The sequence below is a fragment of the Phyllobates terribilis genome, unplaced genomic scaffold (assembly GCF_046119375.1).
Source record: "Phyllobates terribilis strain yellow unplaced genomic scaffold, ASM4611937v1 Scaffold_3__8_contigs__length_932513732, whole genome shotgun sequence".
Lineage (NCBI taxonomy): Eukaryota > Metazoa > Chordata > Amphibia > Anura > Dendrobatidae > Phyllobates > Phyllobates terribilis.
Genome location: NW_027362763.1, coordinates 583,643,435 through 583,658,121, shown reverse-complemented (window position 1 = coordinate 583,658,121; position 14,687 = coordinate 583,643,435).

Here is a 14,687-nt window from a genome sequence, read left to right as displayed (position 1 = left end):
TATGTTTGCGGGCCTTGGAGAAAGAAAGAGATGCTCCTTTCCAGTAAACATTAAAATTCAGGGCCTCATTGAGAGTGGAAGAAACCAGAAAGATCAGGGGCCTTACCCTCCTTCTCTAAAAGAAGGTACCCCTTTGAAGAGAAGGACACTGAGCCTTGGGATAAGATCCCCAAAGTTGACGGGACTGTAGCCAGGTCGTCCAAAAAATCTTCCCTGCCCTTGGAGGACTCAGGCGACCTAAAAGATGCCCTTGATAAAAAAGGCTGACTCCTTTCTGCGTCACACTTGGGAAGCTGCAGCAGGAGGCCTGAAGCCAGCGGTAGCTGCCACCTGTGTGGCAAGAACCCTAATGGTGTGGCTCCAACAGTTGGAGGACCAACTTAAGGATAAAAAGGTCTCTAGGGATAGAATCCTTTCAAATCTACCCCTAATGCAGGCAGCATCTGCCTTCCTGGCGGACTCTTCAGCAGACTCTGTCAGGCTTTCGGCTAGATCAGCGAGTCTATCTAATGCTGCCAGACGGGCCTTGTGGCTCAAAGGTTGCCCAGGCGATCTGCAGTCCAAGCATAAATTGTGTTCCCTCCCGTGTGACGGCAGACTCCTGTTTGGCCAGAAGTTGGAAGACATTTTAGAAAAGGCGGGCGATAGGAACAAAGGGTTCCCAGGATTTTCAGGGGACTCAAAAAAGTTTGGTTTTCGGAGGAGAAAATTTAATCGGGGTCGCCCTCCAGGAGACAGGAGAAGATGGGAGACCAAGTCCAAAAAGGAGTCGGGCTATATGTTTGGAGGACCGTCCTCAAATACAAAAAAGTCCTCCCATGACGCCAAGCCAGAGGTAGGGGGGAGGGTTTCCCACTTTTTTCCAGCTTGGAAAGCAATTACACCAAACCCCTGGATTCTGGACATTGTGAGTGGTGGCCTGAAGATACAGTTCAGCCAGATCCCTTGTCGGACCTTTGTGATTACCCCCAAAAGGAAGGTCCAGGAAGAACAAATAACACTGGAAGCAGAAATATTAGGGCAAGTAAGGAAACGGGTCCTTCTCGAAGTGCCGATACCACAAAGAGGGACGGGATTCTATTTCCCTCTGTTCATGATAAAAAAAAACAACGGGTCCTTAAGGACCATCATCAACCTCAGGAGTCTGAACCAGTTAATAGAAAACCAGACTTTCAAGATGGAGTCAGTGAGCTCGGCAGTGAAGCTCTTGCACCACAATTGCTTTATGGCAGTAATAGACCTGAAGGACGCATATTATCACGTCCCAATTCATCCAGACTACCAGAAGTATCTGAGAGTAGCCCTGTTCATTCAGAAAGAGCTGAGGCATTTTCAGTTTGCTGCCCTACCCTTCGGCCTCTCCATAGCCCCGAGAATATTCACAAAACTAATAGCGGAAGTAACAGCCTTTCTACGAATCAAGAACGTAGTGATCGTGCCCTATTTAGACGACTTCTTAATAGTAGGGAAATCAGAAGTCCACTGCTCCAGTCAACTTCTAGAAATCACAGTGGTGTAAAATCAGCTAGGGTGGTTGGTAAATTCCCAAAAGTCAAAACTAACCCCCTCAAGGACTCAGATCTTCCTAGGTCTAATCCTGGACTCTCATCTCCAAGCATGCTTCCTCCCAGAAGACAAGGTCCGCAAATTGATCATTTTAGTGTTGAAAGCCATGCGATCTCCAATGATGTCCCTAAGAGAGGCAATGTCCTTCCTGGGCTCTATGACGGCCTGTCTCCCAGCAGTCAAATGGGCTCAGGGGCATATGAGACTTCTTCAGTGGGATGTCCTGTCAGCGCAGAGGTCTTTCTACGGGCATTTAGAAAGCAAGTTCTCTCTCTCCCCAGAAGCTGTGGATTCCCTTTCATGGTGGACAGACAGGGGAAATCTAACCTCAGGCGTACAGTGGTCCAGACCAGTAGATCGGGTGATTGCGACCAATGCGAGCAGTTCCGGATTGGGGGGTCATCTGACAGAGCTCTCAGTACAGGGTCACTGGACATACCACGAGATGGGGGCATCCTCAAACATAAAAGAGCTTTGGGCAGTAGGGAGATCCCTGATAGGCTTCCTTCCTCACATTCAGGGTCACCACGTCCAGGTCAGGTCCGACAACCGGACATCAGTAGCCTATGTGAATCACCAGGGGGGGGGGGGGGACAAGATCACGCTCTCTGATGGCTGTGGCCGACAGAATCCTTCATCTGGCAGAACGACACCTCCCATCCCTCAGTGCCCTTCACATAAAGGGGGTGGAAAACGTAAAGGCAGATTTTTTCAGCCACCATAACCTAAGACAAGGGGAATGGAGCTTAAACCCGGGGTCTTCCAACAGATTGTCCAGTTATGGGGACATCCAGATATAGACCTGTTCGCCACAAGAGCAAACAGGAAGGTAGACAGATTCTGTTCCTTAAATCCAGCAGAAAATCCCCATGCCGTGGATGCCCTCCAGATCCCTTGGAAGTTCAGGAAGGCATATGCCTTTCCCCCGTTAGTAATGATTCCAGCAGTGGTGAGGAAGATTCGGGAGGAAGGCGCAAGGGTAATTCTTATAGCCCCTTTTTGGCCCAAGAGGCCTTGGTTCTCCCTGCTTCGACTAATGTCGGTTTCAGATCCCTGGGTTCTACCAGAGAGGCCGGACCTTCTCATTCAGGGACCAGTATTCCACGCCCAAGCCAGAGGTTTCCATCTTGCGGCGTGGAATTTGAGAGGTCACTACTGAGTAACAAGGGGTTTTCACCAGGGTTAGTCTCTACCTTGCTGGGTAGTAGGAAACCAATAACGACTAAGATTTATAACCGAGTCTGGAGTAAATTCCTAGAATTTATAGATGCCCCATTATCAGACAAGCCTCCAATCAGGGGAATCCTGGAGTTTCTGCAAAAGGGGCATGACCTAGGTCTAGCCACGGGGACTCTTAAAGTTCAGGTGTCGGCATTGGGGGCACTCTATAATTGTAACTTGGCTGGGAACAGGTGGGTCTCGAGGTTTATCAAGTCCTGTGCCAGAGCCAGACCGGTTCGGTCCCTAAGAGTTCCTTCCTGGGACCTGAATTTGGTCTTGAACGCACTTACCAGTGACCCGTTCGAACCCCTACAGGATGTCTCTCCAAAGATCCTCACCCTTAAGACCATCCTCTTAGTGGCCTTAACTTCTGCTTGTAGGGTGGGTGACCTGCAGGCCCTTTCGGTTAATCCTCCCTACACACAAATTTATGATGATAGGGTAACCTTGCGTCCAGATCCAGCATACCTTCCCAAAGTGGTATCTAGATTTCACTGTAACCAGGAGATTGTACTACCCTCGTTTTGCAGCAATCTTAACCCCTTAAGCCCCGGAGCATTTTTCGTTTTTGCATTTTCGTTTTTGCTCCCCTTGTTCCCAGAGCCATAGCGTTTTTATTTTTTGGTTAATATGGCCATGTGAGGGCTTATTTTTTGCGGGACGAGTTGTACTTTTCAACGCCATTACTAGTTTTATCATATCCTGTACGGGAAAACGGGAAAAAAATTCCAAGTGCAGTAAAATTGCAAAAAAAGTGCAATACCACAGTTGTTTTTTATTTATTTTTTTACCATGTTCACTGAATGCTAAAACTGACCTGCCCTTCTTATTCTACAGGTCATTACGAGTTCATAGACACCAAACATGTATAGGTTCTTTTATATTTAAGTGGTGAAAAAAAATTCCAAAATTTGGTAAAAAAAAAAATAAAAAAATAGCGCCATTTTCTAAGACCCGTAGCGTCCCCATTTTTCGTGATCTGGGGCTGGTTGATGGCTTATTTTTTGCGTGCCAGGCTGACGTTTTTATTGATAACATTTGGGGTAGATCCGATGTTTTGATCGCCCGTTATTGCATTTTATTGCAATTTTGCGGCGACCAAAAAACGTAATTCTGGCGTTTAGAATTTTTTTCTCGCTACGCCGTTTACCGATCGGAATAATTCTTTTTTTATATTGATAGATCGGGCGATTATGAACGCGGCGATACCAAATATGTGTATGTGGGTTTTTTTTTTATATATATTTTATTTTGAATGGGGCGAAAGGGGGGTGATTTAAACTTTTATATTTTTTTATTTTTTTTTATATTTTTAAAAACTTTTTTTTTTTACTTTTTGCATGCTTCTATAGTCTCCATAGGAGACTAGAAGCAGCAACTATCCGATCGCCTCTGCTACATACAGGGGACGAGCAGGTCCCCTGCATGCAGCAGAAATGGTCCTGTGCTATGAGCGCCGACCACTAGGTGGCGCTCATAGCGACAAGATCATGACAACCACAGGCGTCTGCTGCAGACCCTGGGTTGTCATGCACGCCCATCGGCGACCCGCGATCACGTGACGGGGTCGCCGGTGGGCGGGGCTTATGACGCGCTACCCGGAAGCGCGCGTTAAATGCTGCTGTCGGAGATTGACAGCAGCATTTAACTGGTTAACAGCCGCGGGTGGATCGCGATTCCACCCGCGGCTGTTGCGGGCACATGTCAGCTGTAAGAATCAGCTGACATGTGCTCCGTTCAGTGAGGGCTCAGCGCAGCAGCCCTCACTGAACGGGGGGTACGCAAATATGCGTACTAATACGTCCCCGGTAAGTAAGGGGTTAAAAACCCAGGAGAAGTTAGATTTCATAACCTAGATGTTAGAAGATCCCTACTACAGTACATTAACATGACTAGTGTATGGAGGAAGGACCACTCCTTGTTCCTGGCCTTTCAGGGGAATAGGAAAGGTCACGGGGTGTCCAAGGGTACCATTTCTAGGTTACTTAGGGAGGCCATTTGTTTAGCATACACGTCCACAGGAGTTCCGGCCCTGGACAATGTCAGGGCTCATTCCACCAGAGCCGTCACAACCTCTTGGGCGGAAAGGGCAGACGTCTCAATCGATCAGATATGTAGAGCTGCTACTTGGTCTACACCATCCATCTTCTTTAAACACTATCGGTTGGATCTGTCCTCCTCTGACCTCACCTTTGGGAGAAGGGTACTTCAGGCGGTGGTCCCTCCCTAGGGTGCTCATAATTCTCCAAAATTCTCTCAAGGTGTGCTGTCATGGGTGAGGGGAAAACACCAAGGTTACTTACCGGTAGCCGGTTTTTCCTGAACCCATGACAGCACCCTTAGTCCCCCCCCCCTATTTTTCTGTTTCTCACACCCTAGTGTGCACTGTTTTGGGTGTTATATATATATATATATATATATATATATATGTATATGTATATTGTAGGTGTTGGTTATATGCCTAACCTCTTTGGGAGGTCCTCTCAATGCTCTGTAAACAACTGAACCGAGGGAGAGGTACCGCCCTTTTATTTCAGACGGTTTCCTGTCCTTGGTGGGGCGGATCCCTCTCTCAAGGTGTGCTGTCATGGGTTCAGGAAAAAACAGCTACCGGTAAGTAACCTTGGTGTATTTCTGTGCTAAAAGGCTCAACATATAAAAGTACTTAAAGTGTACGTTAAATGGTGGAAGGCAAAAAAATGAAACATCTCTTGGTTTCTGCGCTTCTCCCCAAACATACAATAAAAAACAATTAAACCAATTAAATAAGCCTTCACCCAGTTCCTTGGACAAAAAAATAAATAGAAAAGGTTACCAGTCTAAGAAAATAGTGACAATAACCTTTTTTGTTAAAGAAGGTTCTGAATTTTCTTAACTATTAAAGGAAACATCTCATGTTAAAAAAAATGCTATTAACCTGCAGATATGGGGTAACTCTGCATGTTAATAGCGTTCTAAAGCTGTCCGGTGCCCACATTGAGAGCCCGGCAGCCGGGAGGAAATTAATTCTTTATGCACTGAGCAGTGACTGAAGCTGCACTAGCCATACCCCTATGGTTGAAAGCCTGAGACTGCTGCAAAGAATAAAGTTAATTCCCTTCTGGCAGCGGGGCTCTCAGTGCGTGAACCACGCAGCTTTAGAACGCTATTAACCTGCAGATTAACCTCATATCTGCAGGTTAATAGCTTTTTTTTACATGACTGTTTCCCCTTAAAATATAAAAAGTTTGGTATTGTAATCATACTGACTGGGAGAATCATATTACCAAGTAAATTTTGCTGCAGAATGACTTCTGTAAAAACAAACCCCAAATAACAGTGAAGAAATTGCATTTTTTTCACCATTTCACCCCACTTGGATTTGTTTTCCCATTTAACAGAACATTATATGGTAAAAAGTTGTCATTAAAAACTACAACTCATCCTGTTTTTTTATCTTACAGTTTCCCTTTAACCCCTTAACGATGAATGATGAGCATAGCACTTCATGAGCAAGTGTCAGTTCCCGCATCATGACGAGCTATGTCCATCATGAATTTAAGCTGTCACTGTGTGAAAACAGTGACTGCTCCATGCAGACAGCTTCCACTGACAGAAATGCAGGGACCCATTTCATTGATCCCGCTCTCTGATTGCTGTCAGAGAAATTGCACAACAAATTATATAGCCCATTTCCTCCTGTTACCCTTGTGAAAATGCAAAATTTGGGGCTAAATCGAAATTTTTGTGGGAAAAAGTTCAATTTTAATTTTTTTCCTTGCACATTGCTTTAATTCCTGTGAAGCACCTGAAGGGTTAATAAACTTATTGAACGTGGCTTTGAGCACTTTGAGGGGTGCAGTTTTTAAAATGGTGTCACATTTGGGTAATTTCTGTCATATAGACCCCTCATAGTCACTTCAGATGTGATGAGCTCCCTACAAAAAAATAGTTTTGTAAATTTTGTTGGAAAATTGAGAAATTGCTGGTCAACTTTTAACCCTTCTAAATTACTAACAATAAAAAAATGGTGTTTCAAAAATGATGCTGTATGGAGGACCATGACGGGTGCATTCTATTATATGGAGGACCAGGCAAGTGCATTATATTGTATAGAGGAAAATGGGGGTTCATTATATTGTATGGAAGACCATGGGGGGTGCATTATATTATATGTGGGACCATGGGCAGTGCATTATATTATATGGAGGACCATGGCAAGTGAATTATATTGTATAAAGGACCATGGGGGTTCATTATATTGTATGTAGGACCATGGGGGTGCATTATATTGTATGGAGGACCTTGGGGGGTGCATTATATTTTATGGTAGACCATGGGAGGGTGCATTATATTGTATGGAGGACCACGAGGAGTGCATTATATTGTATGGAAGACCATGGGGGTGCATTATAATGTATGGAGGACCATAGTGAGTGCATTATATTGTATGGAAGACAATGGGGGTGCATTATATTGTATGGAGGACCTTGGGGGTGCATTATATTGTATGGAAGACAATAGTGAGTGCATTATATTCTATGAAGGACCATGGGAGTGCATGATATTCTATGGAGGACTATGGGGAATGCATTATACTCCACCGCGTGCAGAATTATTAGGCAAATGCGTATTTTGATCACTTCGATACTTTTTATACATTTTGTCCTACTCCAAGCTGCATAGGCTTGAGAGCCAACTACCAATTAAGTAAATCTGGTGATGTGCATCTCTGTAATTAGGAGGGGTGTTGTCTAATTACATCAACACCCTATATAATGTGTGCTTAATTATTAGGCAACTTCCTTTCGCTTGGCAAAATGAGTCAGAAAAGAGATTTGACAGGCTCTGAAAAGTCCAAAATTGTGAGATGTCTTGCAGAGGGATGCAGCAGTCTTGAAATTTCCAAACTTTTGAAGCGTGATCACCGAACAATCAAGCGTTTCATGGCAAATAGCTAACAGGGTCGCAAGAAGAGTGTTGGCCAAAAAAGGAGCAAAATAGCTGCCCATGAATTGAGGAAAATCAAGCGTGAAGCTGCCAAGATGCCATTCGCCACCAGTTTTGCCATATATCAGAGCTGCAACGTTACTGGAGTATCAAAAAGCACAAGGTGTGCGATACTCAGGGACATGGCCAAGGTAAGGAAGGCTGAAAAACGACCAACTTTGAACAAGAAACATAAGAAAAAATGTCAAGAATGGGCCAAGAAATATCTTAAGACTGATTTTTCAAAGGTTTTATGGACTGATGAAATGAGAGTGACTCTTGATGGGCCAGAGGCTGGATCAATAAAGAGCAGAGAGCTCCACTTCGACTCAGACGCCAGCAAGGTGGAGGTGGGGTACTGGTATGGGCTAGTATCATCAAAGATAAACTTGTGGGACCTTTTCGGGTTGAGGATGGAGTGAAGCTCAACTCCCAGACCTACTGCCAGTTTCTGGAAGACAACTTCTTCAAGCAGTGGTACAGGAAGAAGTCGGTATCGTTCAAGAAAAACATGATTTTCATGCAGGACAATGCTCCATCACATGCATCCAACTACACCACAGCGTGGCTGGCCAGTAAAGGTCTAAAAGAAGAAAAAATATTGACATGGCCCCCTTGTTCACCTGATCTGAACCCCATAGAGAACCTGTGGTCCATCATAAAATGTGAGATCTACAGGTAGGGAAAACAGTACACCTCTCGGAACAGTGTCTGGGAGGCTGTGGTGGCTTCTGCTTGCAATGTTGATCGAAAACAGATCAAGCAACTGACAGAATCTATGGATGGAAGGCTGTTGAGTGTCATCATAAGGAATGGTAGCTATACTGATCACTAATTTTTTTGTTTTTTGTTTTTGCATGTCAGAAATGTTTATTTCTAAATTTTGTGCACTGATATTGGTTTAAATGGTGAAAATAAACAAGTGAGATGGGATTATATTTGGTTTTTATTAAGTTGCCTAATAATTCTGCACAGTAATAGCTACCTGCACAAACAGATATCCTCCTAAGATAGCCAAATCTAAAAAAAAAACAATCCAACTTCCAAAAATATTAAGCTTGGATATTTATCAGTCTTTTGGGTTGATTGAGAACATAGTTGTTGATCAATAATAAAAATAATCCTCTAAAATACAACTTGCCTAATAATTCTGCACACAGTGTATATGGAGGATTATGGGGGGTGCATTATGCTATATGGAGGATGATGGGGCGCATTATACTATATGGAGGATTAAGGGGGTGCATTATACTATATGGAGGATTATGAGGGGTCGCATTACATTATATTGAAGACTATGTGGGGGACCATTTTAATATTTGGAGGGATATGTGGGGGGCCATTATACTGTATGCAAGAAAGTATACAGTATGAAGTTTTGTATGGGGTCCATCATACTGTGTGGAGGGCTGTGTGGGGGCCATTATACTGTTTAATGTTTGGAGGGTCATTATATAGTATGGGGCAATTAAACTGTACAGTCATGGCCAAAAGTATTGAGAATGAGACAAATAGTAATTTTTCCAAAGTTTACTGCTTCATTTTTTGTAATGGCAATTTGCATATACTCCTGAATGTCAAAGAGTGATCAGCTTAACAGCAATTACTGTACTTGCAAAGTCAATATTTGCCCAGAAAATGAACTTTAACCCCCAAAACACATTGCAACATCATTGCAGTCCTGCCTTAAAAGGAGCAGCTAACATCAGCTGCATATCCTGCTACATGTTCACAGACTTGCCAGTGGAAAAGCCAAACTTCACATGCCAGAAATGCAAGCTTGTGTCCCTGTTGGAGGAAAAGTTGCGAAATCTAGAAGAGAGGTTAACTACCTTGAAAATCATTAAGGAAGGTGAAGAGTTCTTAGACAGAGCAGAATTATCTCTTCATGATTCAGAAAGAGAAGAAATTCGAACTGCACCTGACGAAACAGAGGAATGGAAGCATGTGACCCACAGAAGCAGGAGGATCGAGAGGCAGTCAGCACCCATACTGCTCAGGAACCAGTACCAGGCTCTCACACAGGAGAACCATGAAGAAATACAGCAAAATAAGACTTTGCCAGCAATGAATAACCTTGTAAGCCCTCAGAATCCTCCTGGATGGAGAAAAAAGAATGTTGTGAAGAAAAAACGGAGAGTGGTGGTCATGGGGGATTCCCTGTTAAGAGGAACAGAGGCCGCTATCTGCAGACCAGACATAACCTCAAGAGAAATGTGCTGTCTTCCAGGAGCAAAAATTAAAGATGTGTCTGACAGGATATCAAGACTCTTCAGACCTACAGATCACTACCCATTCCTGCTAATACATGTGGGGATAAATGACACCGCAAGAAAGGACCTGGAAACCATCTGCAGTGACTTTGAAGACTTAGGCAAGAAAGTGAAAGAATTGGGAGCGCAGGTGGTCTTCTCATCCATCCTCCCAGTGGATGGCCATGGAACAATGAGGTGGAATAAGATTCTACAGGTGAACAACTGGCTACGTCGATGGTGCCGTCAACAAGGATTTGGATTTCTGGATCACGGAATGAATTACCTATACGATGGACTACTTGCTAGAGATGGGGTGCACCTTACGAAGACTGGAAAACATGTATTTGGAAGTCGCCTTGCTACACTCATCAGAAGAGCTTTAAACTAGAACAATGTGGGAAGGGAAGCAAAAGGCCAGAAAAAGCCATACAGCTGACAAATACTATTGAGATCTCTGCTACTGGAAGTGGAAAGGAAGAACAAAGACAAAACAATTTAAATAATAAAAATATGGGAGGAAGAGAAACCAATCACAAACTAAAATGTTTTTATACAAATGCACAAAGCATGGCCAACAAACAAGGAGAATTGGAACTACTAATGCAGGAAAAGGAATATGATGTCAATGGAATCACTGAAACTTGGTGGGACGATACACATGATTGGAATAAAAGGCTAAAAGGATACAACTTATTTGCAAGAAATAGACTTGATAAACGAGGAGGAGGTGTTGCATTGTATGTTAGAAAAGCGTATATCTGCACAGAGATTGAAGCTTCAGAGACTGGGAGTTCTGTGGAAACTGTTTGGGTAAGAATACAAGGAGAGAACAACGGAAAGGACACCATTGTAGGCATTTACTACAGGCCACCTGGGCAAGCTGAAGATATGGATGAACTCTTTATGTATCAAATGACCAAGTTCTCCAAAAAATATGACGTAGTGGTCATGGGAGATTTCAACTATCCAGACATTTGTTGGGAATCTCTCTCAAGTAAAACTAACAGGTCAAGCAAATTCTTATCCTCTCTTGCTGACAACTTTATCTTCCAAAAGGTAGGGGAGAAAACAAGGGGATCGGCTACTTTGGATCTAATCCTTATAAACAGGGAGGAAATGGTTGAGGAGGTAAAGGTGGCTGGGACCCTAGGAGGCAGCGATCATGCTATTATAGAATTTTGGATAACTAGAGGAGGAAGACATGTGAAGACTCAGACTTCAAGGTTAGATTTTAGAAAGGCAGATTTTAAGAGACTCAGAAAGAGAATAGGAGGGATCCAATGGCTGGATGTCCTTAAGGACAAAAATGTCCAGGAAGAATGGGAAATTTTTAAAAATGAGATTCTCAAAGCACAATCGTTAACAATCCCGAAAAGTAGGAAGAATGGGAAGCATTTAAGGAAACCAGGATGGATGAACACAGAACTTAAACACATGCTAAAAAGAAAGAAAGAAATGTTTATTAAATGGAAAGAGGGAGGCATATCTAAAGAAGATTATAATGCAGTCTGCAGATCCTGCAGGGCACGTATCAGGTTAGCTAAAGCTGACAATGAATTAAGGCTTGCAAGAGATGTCAAAAGCAATAAAAAAGGATTTTGGGGGTATGTCAAAAGTAAAAGAAAAGTCAAAGATGCTATAGGATTTTTACAGGATGAAAATGGAGAAATGGTAAGAGAGGATGTTGAGAACGCCAAACTTTTTAATTCCTATTTTGCATCTGTTTTCTCTCAGAAAGAAAATGTAACATCAACTGATCTTCACTGTCCTTTTAAAGGAATAGAGGAATCCAAGTTATCTGTAAACAGAAAGATTGTGAGGGAATATTTAGCTAACATAAATGAGTTCAAGTCTCCAGGTCCAGATGAATTACACCCCAGAGTACTGAAGGAGATCGTAGAAGAAATTTTAGAACCACTCTCCATAATCTTTGAAAATTCTTGGAGAACAGGAGAAGTCCCAGAAGACTGGAGAAGAGCAAATGTTGTTCCTATCTTCAAAAAGGGGAAGAAGGTGGACCCAGGGAACTATAGGCCGGTGAGTCTGACTTCTATACCAGGAAAGATCTTTGAACAAATTATTAAACAACATGTATGTAAGTACATGGATAAGAATGAAGTGATTAACCAGAGTCAGCATGGGTTTGTAACTAACAAGTCATGTCAGACTAACTTAATTTCCTTCTATGACAGAATTACTGACTGGGTGGATCAGGGAAATGCTGTAGATATAGTATATCTTGACTTCAGCAAAGCATTTGACAAAGTATCTCACACCATCCTTATTGAAAAAATGACCAAGTATGCAATGGACCTGGCAACTGTTAGGTGGATTCATAACTGGCTTAGTGATCGGACTCAAAGGGTGGTTGTAAATGGCTTCACATCCAGCTGGATGAATGTCTCAAGTGGGGTACCACAGGGCTCCGTCCTGGGACCTGTATTGTTCAACATCTTTATCAATGATTTAGATGAAGGAATTGAGGGTAAACTGATTAAATTTGCTGATGACACAAAGCTAGGAGGGATAGCTAATACTAGAGAAGAGAGAGAGAGGATTCAAAAAGACCTAAATAAACTGGAGCAGTGGGCAGCAACCAACAGAATGGTTTTTAACAGGGAAAAATGCAAAGTACTACATCTGGGCAATAAAAATGAAAAAAGCATATACAGAATGGGAGGAATAGAGCTAAGCAACAGTACATGTGAAAAAGACTTAGGTATACTAATAGATCATAGACTGAACATGAGTCAACAGTGTGATGCAGCAGCAAAAAAGGCAAATACAATTCTGGGATGTATTAACAGAAGCATACAGTCTAGATCACGTGAAGTCATTATCGGTCTTTACTCCTCTTTGGTCAGACCTCATCTGGAATACTGTGTACAGTTTTGGGCACCACATTTTAAAAAAGACATAGACAAACTGGAGCAAGTTCAGAGAAGAGCGACCAGAATGGTGACTGGTCTGCAAACCATGTCCTATGAGGAACGGTTGCAGGATTTGGGAATGTTTAGCTTGCAAAAAAGAAGACTGAGAGGAGACTTAATAGCTGTCTACAAATATGTCAAGGGCTGTCACATTGTAGAAGGATCATCTTTATTCTCATTTGCACAAGGAAAGACTAGAAGCAATGGGATGAAACTAAATGGGAGGAGACACAGATTAGATATTAGAAAAAACTTTTTGACAGTTAGGGTGATTAATGAGTGGAACAGGCTGCCACGAGAGGTGGTGAGTTCCCCTTCAATGGACGTCTTCAAACAGAGGCTGGACAGACATCTGTCTGAGATGATCTAGTGAATCCTGCTTTGAGCAGGGGGTTGGACCAGATGACCCAGGAGGTCCCTTCCAACTCTACCATTCTATGATTCTATGATTCTATGATCGTTTTAGTGAGTGATCCATTAACACAGGTGTGGGTGTTGATGAGGACAGGGCTGGCGATCAATCAGTCATGATTAAGTAAGAATGACATCACTGGACACTTTAAAAGGAGGCTGGTTCTTGGCATCATTGTTTCTCTTCAGTTAACCATGGTTATCTCTAAAGAAACATGTGCAGCCATCATTGCACTGCACAAAAATGGCCTAACAGGGAAGAGTAACGCAGCTTCAAAGATTGCACCTCAGTCAACAATCTATCGCATCATCAAGAACTTCAAGGAGAGAGCTTCCATTGTTGTCAAAAAGGCTCCAGGGCGCCCAAGAAAGACCAGCAAGCGCCAGGACCGTATCTTAAAACTGTTTCAGCTGCGGGATCGGGCTACCAGCAGTGCCGAGCTTGCTCAGGAATGGCAGCAGGCTGGTGTGAGTGCTTCTGCATGCACTGTGAGGCGGAGACTCTTTGAGCAAGGGCTGGTTTCAAGGAGGGCAGCAAAGAAGCCACTTCTCTCCAGAAAAAACATCAGGGACCAACTGATATTCTGAAAAAGGTACAGGGAGTGGACTGCTGAGGACTGGGGCAAAGTCATTTTCTCTGATGAATCCCCTTTTCGATTGTTTGGGACATCTGGAAAACAGCTTATTCGGAGAAGAAGAGGTGAGCGCTACCACCAGTCTTGTCTCATGCCAACTGTAAAGCATCCTGAAACCATTCATGTGTGGGGTTGCTTCTCAGCCAAGGGAATCGGCTCACTCACAGTCTTGCCTAAAAACACAGCCATGAATAAAGAATGGTACCAGAATGTCCTCCAAGAGCAACTTCTCCCAACCGTCCAAGAGCAGTTTGGCGCCCAACAATGCCTTTTCCAGCATGATGGAGCACCTTGCCATAAAGCAAAGGTGATAACTAAATGGCTCATGGAACAAAACATAGAGATTTTGGGTCCATGGCCTGGAAACTCCCCAGATCTTAATCCCATTGAGAACTTGTGGTCAATCATCAAGAGACGGGTGGACAAACAAAAACCAACAAATTCTGGCAAAATGCAAGCATTGATTATGCAAGAATGGACTGCTATCAGTCAGGATTTGGTCCAAAAGTTGATTGAGAGCATGCCAGGGAGAATTACAGAGGTCTTGAAGAAGAAGGGGCAACACTGCAAATATTGACTTGCTGCATTAACTCATTCTAACTGTCAATATAACCTATTGGTACTCATAATATGATTGCAATTATATTTCTGTATGTGATATAAACATCAGACAAACACTAATAAAAACCAGAGGCCAGTAG